The 11877-nt window shown below is 42.8% G+C and overlaps 1 protein-coding gene across 1 annotated transcript in view; it reads right to left on the bottom strand.

The window, feature by feature from the left end:
- Positions 1 to 11871, bottom strand: part of GXYLT2 (glucoside xylosyltransferase 2) — an 85495-nt gene extending 73624 nt beyond the window's left edge. The window contains exon 1 of the mRNA XM_011937208.1: positions 11823 to 11871. The gene's annotated coding sequence lies outside the window, so the exon portion shown is untranslated. The remainder of the gene's footprint in view (positions 1 to 11822) is intronic.
- Positions 11872 to 11877: the final 6 nt, after the last annotated feature.

The following is an 11877-nucleotide window of genomic DNA, read 5'->3' as shown; positions in this document are numbered from 1 at the left end:
TTGCCCTGGTTGTCCTGGCTCAAGTGTTCCCCAAGCTCAAATGAAAAATGATATTCAGAATAACACAGAAGGCTCGGAGGGAGTAGCAACTTCCATGCTTCCTCTCCATGGTGCCTGAGACAAGCGTCTCCTTAATCGCTTAGAAGTCTCAAGCGTGCGACTTAATTAAACTTCAATTTCTGGAGTGTATAAATAATGAAATACGGCATTTATGTGTAGTGCTATTTACTTTGTAGCCTATTACTGCAAAACACACTGAATTATTAAAGCGAGTAATTGGTTCTACTCAGACCCTCTTTTCTGCCATCTCCTGCTATTTCTCTTATCAGTGCTTCTCCTGAACTGTCAAGCTAAATTAACTCAGGTGAACCTGAGGCTGCCATACAGACTGGCGGGAAAAGTTGGATGGAAAATTGCACTTCTTTCAAATACAGCCCTAAACTGCGCTGTTGGCAACTAGTTTTACTTACAGAAGGAAACAGAAATACGTGGGGGAAAAATGGTAGAACATGAATTTTAAGAAGCTGAATATGCTCACCTTATGGGAAGAATAGATTAGTGATGTCCCCCTCCCTAGTGGAGTATTTTGCAAGATGAAACCATTTTTGCTATTTTAACATGGAGAAAGTCTGCAAATGAGGAGAGAGTGGCAGTTCAGGAAGCGGAAACAACACTTTGATATGGCCCCTGGAAGAAGAGTCCGGAGAGCGATAATTATAGCCATGTCAAGTGTTGGCAGTGAGAGTCACTACTGAAGTTCCCTGCAAACCACAGGCTTTGGAAAGCATGAATCCCCTGACAAAAATTTTCTCCCCTGACGCCATGATTAGATTCTTCACTCAGAACCCACACATGACACTAAGGACTTTGCTAACAGTTAAATAACTTTTAATGACCCATGGTTTCGAGTTAAATCAAATATCATAAATCTTTCAAGATAGAAGAGCTGGCATTTGCCTTGAAGTCATGGTGTTATATGAATAATGCCAAGAGAGTGCCAAAAAACTCCATGGGGGGCTTCATGACATTATTTGATAAATGCATTTAATTATTAATAGTACATATTTAGCTTGGCTCATGATATCTGAAATGAGGCTGTATTCTTAAACAAAGTCTAGGTCTAATGCATGGTAGGTGTTCAGAGCCTAAAGTTGGTCATTACAACTATGTGTATATGTGTGTGTGTTTGCTTTTAGACATCATTGTGCACATACATAAGCTTTAAAACTAGTGTCACAGCAAGGATTCAAACCCAGAGAGGTAGACTTAAGAGGCCATGCTTTTAGTCATTATGTTGCATTTGGAACCACACACAAGTAAGTTAGAAAAAGACCAGCCCTCTCTGGCTGGGTGCGGTGGCTCACGCCTGTAATCCCAGCACTTTGGGAGGCCAAGGCAGGTGGATCACCTGAGGTCAGGAGTTCAAGACCAGCCTGACCAACATGGTGAAACCTTGTCTCTACTAAAAATACAAAATTGGCTGGGCGTGGTGGCACATGCCTGTAGTCCTAGCTACTCAGAAGGCTTAGGCAGGAGAATCACTTGAACCCAGAAGGTGGAGGCTGCAGTGAGCCGAAGTCGCACCACTGCACTCAAGCCTGGGCAACAAGAGTGAAACTGCACCTGAAAAAAAAAAAGAAAAGAAAAGAAAAGAAAAGAAAAGAAAAAGAGCCCTGTCTGAGCAGATGCAGCCCCTACGCAGGGCTCCTGGCATGGACTGGATTTCAGTCTCCCATGCCTCCCCAGGGGCTCGTGTGCAGGGAACGATCTCCACAACAGACCTTTGCCAACTCTACCTTCCTAATCCACCCATTTGCCATTCGCAGAGGTTATTCACATTTGTGTCGATTTATTCCCCCTCTAGAATTCTATGAAGGCACCTGGGCTATTCTCATTTCGTTTTTTCCCTTATGATTGTTCCTGACATATAGCAGATTCTATTTCTCCATCTCCTTCTTCTTTCCAAATTAACATGCTATTGAGATTTTAAAATATGAATCGGCAGTGCTAGTTTGAAATAAATGACTGTTGACATATAAGGGAGAAGAACTAGATGAGGATTACATATTCCACAAAGGGGCATTTCTGTCTCATTTCCTGAAGAAGAACATGAAGGACTTTAAAGCTTAGAGGGAGGAAACGAAGAAAAGTGGTCTCCCCAACTAATTTCCAGCTTTCTAAGCCTCAGGCCATCAAGGGATTTTTAATTTTTATGGTAATTTATATACTTTAAGTTATTTAATGCATATACAAGTAGTGCATATATCATAGAAAAAATTTTAAATACCACTAGCAAAAGTGGGGGGCACTCAATTCCAATTTCATAACTACTGTTAAAATTTTGGTATGCTGTCTTCCAAAGTTATACCATATGCTGTATTCCAGAGTTATATACGTGGGTGTGTGTATATACATATGTAAATATATAAAAACTTTTAAACTTGAAGTAGGATCATTTTCATAATTTGTTTTTTTTCCTTACAAATCTGAACAATTAAAAAAAAACTAGAGAGGTTCTAGAAAGCTATCAAATGGTTCAAATTGTGACATTTGTTCTCAGCTACAGCATGGTGGTTAGCAATTTTGCTCTAAAAGCACATAGACCTGGCTTCAAATTCTAGGCCTGCCATTTGACTGTCCTATCTTGGGCAAGTGCTTTAACCCCCTTAAGCCCTCAGTTTCCTCATCTGTAAAATGGGCATACCGATGGTAATGGACATCTGCTCTGGGTTTTGGGATTTCTTACTGGCATCTATGTTTAGGACTTTCTGGTAAAAGTGCCTTAATTTTATTTTGGGGACACCACTCTTTTTCTGTTCTCAGCTCATGAGGCTTGGAGGGGATGAATCAGCTGCCCCTCACCCCACCAGCTGTAGGCACATCTCATGTGTAGCCGTCGGTGATTGGAAACACATGTTAGTTAAGTGAGGTCAACGGAGGCAGCCCTGGGACTTTTGCTGGATAGAATTTTTCCCTTAGGGGCTACTAGAAGAGGAGGTTGCACACCCAGACCTATTGGGAATCATTACATGGAGAAAACTGACCTGAGAGTGTTGCCCACACAGAAGGAAGCAGAGCTAAAAGGAGGCAAGATGATTAGAAATCCTGGCTTCACCTGTGACTGAAGCGTTATCTCTTTGCACTTTCCAGTTTTACGAGCCAGTTAAAACCCCTTTTATGACTAAGCGATACAAACGGATAAGCTGGCATTCTATCACGTGCAACTGAAACAGTTCTGCCTTATCCAATGTGAGTTCCTACCTCCTAGGTTATTATGAAGATTAAACGAAATAATGCAGTGAAGTGCTTAATAAGGTACCTGGCATATTTTAAATCATCAGTCAATATTAGTTATCATCATAATTAAGTATTAATGTGAAATTCATCAGAAGCCTTCATTTTCCTCTAAATACGTTATATCCATGCCAAAACCAGGCTAGGCAGGGCAGCAAAAAGCACATTATTTTATGTATCAATACTCTATCTTACTACAAACCGGATTTGAACTGCTAGTAAACCTTTTGTTCCGTTTTAATTTGAGACAAGGTCTCACTCCGTCGCTCAGGCTGGAGTACAGAGGCACAATCTCGGCTCACTGCAACCTCCGCCTCCCGGGTTCAAGCGATTCTCTTGCCTCGGCCTTCAGAGTAGCTGAGATTACAGGCGCCTGCCACCATGCCCAGCTACTTTTTGTATTTTTGGTAGAGGCCAGATTTCACCATGTTGGTCAGACTGGTCTCGAACTCCTGACCTCAAGCAATCTGCCTGCCTCAGCCTCCCAAAGTGATGGGATTACAGGCATGAGCCACTGCACCTGGCCACACTCCTTCAGCTTTTAATGAGTACCAGGAGACTGAGATTGGCGTATCCTTTATTATATACAGAAGCTGAGTCTCAGCTTCCTCAAGTCATACCTACCCCAACAAGAAAAGGCTGCTTGAATCTGCATTTTTTAAAAAATATATAAAACTGAAATAGAGATGGGTGTCTCACTATGTTGCCTAGGTTGGTCTCTAACTCCTGGGCTCAAGTGATCCTCCTGCCTCAGCCTCCCAAAGTGCTGGGATTACAGGCATGAGCCACCAGGCCCAGCCTTGAATCTGTATCTTAGCCCTTGCTAACACTTGCCGGAGTTTCTGGCGTGGCATGTTTGGTGTCAGCATTTTACCTGCATTGTCTCATTTTGTCACTGAGCTTATTTCTGAGAAAGCCACAATTTGCTGAGGACTGACTTGTTCAAAGTCACACAGGTACTTAGCTGGGTCTAGTTATGGCTCAATTCCTAACAATGCAATGATGGATAATAATAGTACTCAGAACAGCAAATGATTTTGTGACTCCCATGAGCTAACCTACTGTGCTAGGTGCTTTATGTACATTATTATTTCACCTCTCGGATCTCAGTTTTTCTCACTCATAAAAGAGAGTCATATTTTGGATTATGTATTCTCTATTGTCTTATGTAAAGCTTGGTTTATAAATTGTACCATATGAGATTACAGTATCTCATGTTGCTAAAAGAGATAGGGGATCATCTAAAAGTCACTTGAAATATATGAAGGTCACTCTTTTCTGGCACAAAATCAGCAACTCCCAATGAAGGTATCATGTCAAAAAACTTCTTTTTCCAGGAGGAGTTTTCAGAACTTCATAATCTGAAACAAATGCTGGGGAATATTTAAGGGAAATGTAAAATGAATATTATCTTCAACAGAAGTATCTTATTTTCTTTATATTATTTGTAAAATTGTGCTAAAATATGTACAACATAAAATTTTGTCTTTTTTACAGGGAATTATAAATGAAGTATTCCTAAGGAAAACAAATCTGTTCTCAAATTCTCTTCCAAAGACTCTTACCTGTGAGTTTTAAAAAGGAACAGTGTCAATATGGCCAGTATTTACTGAATTTAGTAAAGGTGTTAAAAGCAGGTGCTACATATTCAAATTAGTCAGGACTCTCTGGTGGCAAGTAACAAATGCAAGTCAAACTAGATTAAGAAAAAAAGGGGAATTCATTACATCACAGAATCTAGAAATGGTTGAGACAGTGAAAGGCAAGAAGCTGGCCTTGGGAACAGTGCTGCCTCCACCCCCACCCCCCCCACCCCGCTCCGGCCCCACCCCGTTGGCCTGCACACCGCTGCCAGCCCACCTGACCCCACCCCACTCCACCCCATCTGGGTTGCTCTGCATCACTTCTCATCTCTCCATACCATCTTGGTTTCCATTAGCTCCTATTGCAGAACAGCCTTCCCCACTGGCAGAAATACAGTTGCAGTCCCTGAGTTGCTTAACTTACAGCTTCAGCCACTAGAAACAATCTGCCCTTATGCTGTTCCCTTAAGTCTCCGTTGTACCAAACCCCTATTAACCTCAATGGGGAAGGCACCAGGTTCAAGAGGCTGAAGAAGAGACCCAGAGCCAGCAAATGAGACCTGGGGTTTTACTGGGGGCTTCCATATAAGGGAGAGAGTCCAGTGGCAGTGGACTGCCTTACATGCAGTCCAGTGGTGGTGGGCTGGACAAGATGACTGCACAGCCCAGTGGGGAAGGGCTGGGCAGAAGAACCGCAACTGTTTGCAAAAGGTGTGCAGTTTACATATTATAGTGTTTTCACTTACCACCCTCCCCTCAACAACCTCCACCTGGCAATCTTCATGCAACCCGAAACTCAAGGCCTTAATCCCCTGCATAGCCCGTGTTCCACGGGGCAGGACGAGGGCTCAGATGTTCCTCATAGAACATAAGCATGAATCTCTGGGTTGGCCACTCCAGGATTCCCTAGGTTGGAACACACATTCAGGTGCATCTGGCATGCAGGGTCATTCTAAGGTATGCTCAAGCTATTGCTGATTTCCTATATAGTCTCTGATCCCAATTTTTAAAAATCCTTAAGAAAAGCTCTGATTTTGCTCAGGAACCTACCCCTGGTAAGTCACCCACAGGCTTTGATAAGGTCAAGTGCACATAATGGCTGCTCTGGGGTGTGGTGGATGCTCACTTCCTGGGTGCCCCCACCCAACTATTCCCCTTTCTCTCCATCAGTAGTCCCAAGATTTTGATTTAAAAGAATCATCTGGTTCAGCTAAGATGATTTTGGATGCAACAACAGAACTCTCAACTCCAACACAGGGCCCAAGAAACGTTAGACCTCAGGATGCCTTGATTCTGGGACTCAGTGATGTCCTCAAGGACCTGCATTTTCTTTCTCTACTGCCCAAGCAGATGGCTTCATGCTAAAGATGATTCCCTTAAATCATGGTGGCAGCTGGGGCTATTTATTTCCTTGGTTGTATCTAGAAGATGGAGTCTTTTGTTTAATAATGTAAAATAAGTTCTTTCCTTCTGGCTGATTGGGCCAGTTTGGGTCATATGACACACCTGTAAGACCAATAGCTGTTGGCAGAGAAATGAGTGTATTGACAGGCTTAGTCCTGGATACAAGAAGCTCACATTATGAAAGGCACGGATCATCATGGTGGGCTTAGACTCTCTCTCGGGGCGACACAGTGAGACACTATCCCAAAAAAAGAAAAAAACCCAAATAATAAAAGTAATAAAAAATAATAAAACCTATTGAAAAGGAAAAATGTCCCTCTCTTTTAATGGTGTTACTATTAAAGACCCTCACTATTCTTCAAAAGGGTATGGGACCATTTTGAATATTACTAGGTAATAAGGAACTTAATACTGTAAGTAAATCTTGGAACAGGGCTGGCACAGGCAGGTCCTGCACCCATTCATTAGTTCATTCAACAAATATGTATTGAGTATCTACTATGAGATCATCACTGTTTTAGGAGTCAGTGAAATAGTGATTTAAGGAGAACACTGTTAAGTGTACATGAGGGGGCAGGAGCAAATATTCACACAATGAGTGCTCTGAAAAACAAAAGACTAAACAGGGTAAGGAAGAAGAGAGTGATGGAGAGGACACCCTTAGGAGAAAATATCTGAGAACAGTCCTGAAAGAAACGGAGGAGCTAGCCATGCTAGGATGTGCGCAAACATTCCAGCACTAGAGAGATGCATACTACTGAAGCAGGAATGGGCTTGGTGTATTTGAAGCCCAGTGTGGCTGAAGGAGAGCAAGTGAATGGGGAGTGGTAGAAGAGCAAACCAGAAAACTAAATGGGATTGAGATCAGGCAAGGGCTCAAAGGCCACACCGGGAAACTTAAAAGTTATTCTTAGTGTGATAGGAAGTCAATCACTGGAGGGCTTTAACCAGCAAATAGGTGGAGCCCATCTGGTCTACCTATTATAGATTATTTCAGCGGCCGTAAGGAAAATGGACTGTAGAGGGCGCTAGAGTGGAACCACACAAACCAGAGAGTAGGCACCTGTAGGTGTGCAGCTAGGGAATGATGGTGGTTAGGACCTCACTAAGTAACTATGGAGTGGAAACGGTGGAACTGGGGATATATTTTTGAGACAAAACCAATAGGGCTTACTGACTGAGTAGGTGTGGAGGGTGATCGAGGGGATTCATGGACCAATCAACAAAAATGAATTGTGGATAGAATCAAGACTCACACTACATAGTATCATAGACAGTACTCAAGATCCAGACACCTTTAATGTGCTCCGGGGCTATTAGCTAATTATAGGATGGACATAGATGAAGCATTTTGCTGCAGAATACCATCCCTTTTAGTGAGACCTTTATTCAGGTTTGAACACTCTGAGACTTATCTCAAACACTAAAGGGAACTGCAGGAAATGGTGCCTCTTGATGAGACACATGCTTCCTTTCACTGGAGCAGCTGGGGAGGCTGCCAAGTGTAATGTGTTTCTGTATTGTCTCCTTTCCCTCATCCCCAAATTCTGGGAGGGCAGTAACTCCATTCACCATTGTACCAAGAGTGCCTGACAGAGTAAATGTGCAATCACATTTACTGAATGACTATGGAATAAAATGGCAGAAGAAAACTACAGGGCTTAAAGGTAGCTTAAGTCTCCCTTAGAAGCCATATTTTAAGAGAAACAGCAATATCCAGGCCAACACAGAAGAAAAAGAATAAAGTTCAGGACAGGGTTGCGGTTGAGTAATCAGTAAGAGCCCTAGGATGGAGCCCATAAATGGGAAACAGTGATTTTGCAAGAGTTAGCACAAAGGGCCATGCAATAGCCATTGTTGGGATTTTGCTGCTAAACTTGATGATCTCATCACAGGATCATCAAATGTCTGAGCTGGAAGATATCTTAGACAACTTTTGGATTAATTTGCTCATTTCACAGATGAAGAAAATAAGGTGAAATGGCTTTGGACTAGAACCCAATTTGCTGAACTCCACATGCCAACTTCTTTCCTATATTGCACTGATTAGCAGTTAACCTTCCTTTTCCACATGTAAGCTTAAGGAGGAGTTTTCAGAAGCGACCTAGAGCAAGTCTTCTGATGTCTAAAATCTATTCCCAAGTACAATTCTCATTTTATGATTCAGTTTCAGGGAAAAAAAAAAAGATCTCTCTTGATAAACCTTTTCTCTTATTCAGTGAAAATGAGGCAGCCCCTCAAGGTTCCCTTTTTGAAATGGCTGCCAGGCTTAAATTTAACACTTAATCCTACTAACAAAAGTACTGTTTATTTTTGATGAACAGTATTTATTTACCCCTCTTCTTTATGACTTTTCATTTTTCATACCATTTCAATGGACTTATTGTATATGTGTCTTTTACTATACGTCGTCTCAGATTCTTTTGGAAGTCAGCCAGCTATAAATCACCAATAAGCCAAAATAGAAGGAAGATTTCATTTCTTTTGTGCACTGGGACTGCTGCTTCCAGAATGGTGTCCGTTTTCAAATCCCCCCCTTGACAGAAAAGCTCAGACCTTACTTACCTCCTGGCTTTATATTTATAGAGAAGGAGGCCACCACAGGACAGATTGCATACAAATGACTAGTTATAAAATTGAAGGGTCTGCCTACTAACGAGGCAAGTCCTTGGAAACTTCTGTGAAATGAAAACAAGATGTGGAAGGAGAGTGCTACGTTTCCTGCGTTGACGTGGCAGAACTTCACTTACAGCAGCCCCCTGTGGGAGGCGAGGCAGCACAGGCTGTGGATGGTAAGCAGGTGGTGGACTGTGTCACATCCAACTCCAGGCTCTCAGCTAACTACAACCACAAGCCTGACCCTCCCCAGACCACAGAAATGAGATCACGTAGCCTTCATCTCTTCTGGATTCTAGCCATGTAAAGAGATTAAAGCACTCGTTTTCTGAAAACACGAGGCTTTCTCTTCCCTCCCTAAATGAAATTCCTCCTAAACCACAAAAATTTAACCCAAGCAGAATTAGGAAAGCAATAAAGGAGACCTAGCAGAGATCTTTCCTCCTACTCCCTCACAACTTCAGAGTCTTCTGCTGCCATTTCTGTCGAGGTAGCAAGAGAAACAATAAATAAGTCCCAGAAAATGTCAACTGTTTATGCATTTGAGCCGGAGACTTCCTGTGGCTTTTGTTTTTTACTCCTTTTCCAGTTTTACAATTCTGTTCTTTATTCCTATGGTGTTGGCCATGATTTCCATGATAATCTAAGAGATATGTTCAAAAGAAAAATTGCTTCAAGGGTACTGTTGCTCCTGTTAGTCCTTCCCTAAAACATCCATTTGGATTCTGTTCATGATCTCCTCCTAGTCAGAGCCACTTTGTTCAGACAGAGACAGAAAGATGCTGCGCCACTGTTCTCAACACCTTGAAGAATGAGACAGATCCAAAAATCTAGTGTTTCTTTAAAAAACATCTCAGTAAAATTACGAATTGCAGGCAAGTCTGTGGCATGACATCAGCATAGCACGTAAGTGCTCAACCTGAGTCCACATCGCCTGGATCTTTATCTTTCTCTACCAGGTTACCTGTGAACTCTGGACAAATTGCTAACCCTTGTGCAATACGTTCCTCATCTGAAAAGTGGGGATACCATTGGTGCTTACTTTGCAAAGCAGGTTGTTAAACTTTGTTGTGCATGAGAAACAGTGGGAGGGACTTGTTAAAACACGGTTGCTGACCACCCCCCCCAAGCTTCTGATTCTGTAGGGCTGGGGTGGGGCCCAGGAATCTGCATTTCTAACAAGTTCCCAGATGATGCCTGTGCAACTGGTCTAAAGTCCACACTTTGAGAACCACTATCAAAGGGTTATGGTGTGGGCAGGGCGCGGTGGCTCACGCCTGTAATCCTAACACTTTGGGAGGCTGAGGCTGGTGGATCACTGGGCTCAGGAGTTCCTGGCCAATATGGTGAAACCCCGTTCCTCTACTAAAAATACAAAAATTAGCTGGGCATGGTGGCATACGCCTGTGTGCCAGCTACTTGGCAGGCTGAGGCACAAGAATCACTTGAACCTGGGAGGCTTGAACCCGGGAAGCGGCGGTTGCAGTGAGCAGAGATCATGGCACTGCATGTGCCATGATTTTTTTTGTCTCAAAAAAAAAAAAAAAAAGGCAGTGGGGGTTGGGGGAGATTATGGTGTGGAATATGTATATGTAAGTGTTAACTGTGACTATTTGTATGTACTGCGGTTAGCAATATCCCTGGCAATAGGTTAACAATGTTAAGGGTGACATTATTATTATTACCTTACCAGTTGTCCCATCAAACTTAGCAATCATATTAAACTTGCAGTTAAACCCTAATTAATCTATCATAAGAAACACCAGTATAGAAGAGGAGAAATCCTATTAATTTCCTAACAGACATATCCTTAAAGACTGTACACATCCAGAAGGGGCTGTAAAGTGTTATAAGTACTTTAAAGTGACAGATCATTGGGGTCTTTTTCCCTCTAAAACTTGTCAGTACCCATCTGTAGTGACGCAGAAGGGAAACAAAAGCTGACACAGCTACTTCTTGAGGTTTCATGTCTCTTCTCTTAGTTACAGCAAAAGCACCAAAGAGATTTAGTCATTACGGTTAAAAGGAATTTTTCAACTCCCTTCAGGTTGAAATTAAGGAGCCCAGCAAACGAGGACATTGCATTGGCAGTTAGAAACAACAGTTTTGAAAGGGCAGATGAAACAGACTCGCTAGAAGACAAGGGGATTGTTGAAAAGCCCTCCACAACAAAGGAAATGAACGCAAATCCCTAACCTGCGGCGCGTTCCAGCAACCCTAAGGCCATAGATAAAGCGCTCGGATGAAAAGCCTCCGCGTGTTAAGCTTTGTGTAGGGAAAGAGAGTATCAAACATAAGGTCGAAGGTTAAGATGTTTTTCTTGTAGGAGAACCCTTTGACCACACTTGAGCCTGAAACAGAATGAGGATCTGGAAACCCCCACTCTGTCTTTTCTGTGCCACGCATCAGTCCTTTCAAGGAGAGAACTTTTTAATAAACTTAGGTCAAGTGTCTCTTCTGTTCTAAGCATGGGGGTACTCCAGGTTGAACGAGAGGCTGCCAGTCCTTGCTAAACACCTAACTTTTCCAACTCAATCAGATCTAAGGTTTCGGCAAAATTCTCCAGTGAAACATGAGAATTAGATAAAGCATTCTTGCATCGTGATGGCTTTTGACAAATTAAACAAAGGGTGCATGTTTGCAAGAGTGCAAAAATACGCCTTGCCTTGACAGTTAAAAAATTTAATGTACGAAACCACTTTCCTTGACACTTCAAAAATGTACGTGATTATCAGCACTGGGCTGTTAGAGGGACTCCACCGAGGTGGGTCTTCTTTTCTATCGGGCTAAGAAACAGAAGTGGGCAGCCTGTGGGTGAAACTTGGAAGTCTGTCTCTCCAGCCCAAAGCCTCCCTTGGACTTGGCACGGGTGTAGGGAGAGAGACACGGGTCCGCAGATGGGATTCTGGGGTTGCCACGACTCACCTCGCCAACTTCTCCAGTCTCGCAACGCCCCGGCGGCCCGCTCGGGGGCGCGGAC

Source organism: Colobus angolensis, unplaced genomic scaffold (genome assembly GCF_000951035.1).
Source record: "Colobus angolensis palliatus isolate OR3802 unplaced genomic scaffold, Cang.pa_1.0 Scaffold160, whole genome shotgun sequence".
NCBI lineage: Eukaryota > Metazoa > Chordata > Mammalia > Primates > Cercopithecidae > Colobus > Colobus angolensis.
Note: the sequence above shows the minus strand (reverse complement) of the source record. Positions and strands in the feature narration are given on the sequence as shown.